The 948-nt window shown below is 41.7% G+C and overlaps 1 protein-coding gene across 1 annotated transcript in view; it reads right to left on the reverse strand.

Moving 5' to 3' along the window:
- SLC3A1 (solute carrier family 3 (amino acid transporter heavy chain), member 1) overlaps positions 1 to 948 on the reverse strand; it is a 44,123-nt gene that overhangs the window by 18,358 nt on the left and 24,817 nt on the right. The window lies entirely within an intron of this gene.

Genomic DNA, 948 nt, shown 5'->3' on the forward strand with positions numbered 1-948 from the left:
ATTTTCTCCAAAAGAACTTCCCCTTGTATTTGAGTCCCTATAAAGTCTTGCCTTATTATTGGTGTGCACTCTCAAACACTGTTTGATGAAGACCCATTCACCTGAAATGACTCCGATCAATGCTGGCTTTAGCTATGTGAGGCAGCATATTTATGGATAAGTGCATGGTCTCTGGAGCCCAACTGCTTCAGTTCCAATCCCATAGTTGCCACTCCTACCTGTGGACATTACCTGCATGCTCAGAACCTCAGTTTCCTTATCTATGAAATGGAGACAGGAATCGGAGTACCTACTTTAAGGAGATGAAATTTAATTCCTTCCTAATGGATTCTGTTGGGTGATCTATATAAACTTAATGATGGGTAATTTTATTGAGTATTTATTATGATCCAGGCACTACTTTAAGTACTTTATATACATTATTTAATCTCACAACGGCTGTATAGAGGTTACTGCTATCATTTTTTTATTGATGAGAAAACAGACTTATGTTAATTAACTGGGCCTAGATCACATAGCTACAGAGCAGGACTCCTTCAGACCTACCTGATTCCAAAGCTGTGGTCCTGATACTTTAGCTGAAACATGTGGATTCATACTGTACAAGGAAACTACATATCCAATAACAATGATAAAAATAATACTACAGAGAAGGAGCTGGTATTTTTTTTTTTTTTTCTTGAGATGGAGTCTTGCTCTGTTGCCCAGGCTGGAGTACAATGGCATAATCTCAGCTCAATGCAAGCTCCACCTCCCAGATTCAAGCCATTCTCCTGCCTCAGCCTCCCAAGTAGCTGGGACTATAGGCGCCCGCCACCATGCCCAGCTAATTGTTTTGTATTTTTAGTAGAGGTGGGGTTTCACTGTGTTAGCCAAGATGTTCTCGATCTCCTGACCTCATGATCCGCCCGCCTCAGCCTCCCAAAGTGCTGGGATTACAGGCGTCAG

The sequence above is a fragment of the Colobus angolensis genome, unplaced genomic scaffold (assembly GCF_000951035.1).
Source record: "Colobus angolensis palliatus isolate OR3802 unplaced genomic scaffold, Cang.pa_1.0 Scaffold15, whole genome shotgun sequence".
Lineage (NCBI taxonomy): Eukaryota > Metazoa > Chordata > Mammalia > Primates > Cercopithecidae > Colobus > Colobus angolensis.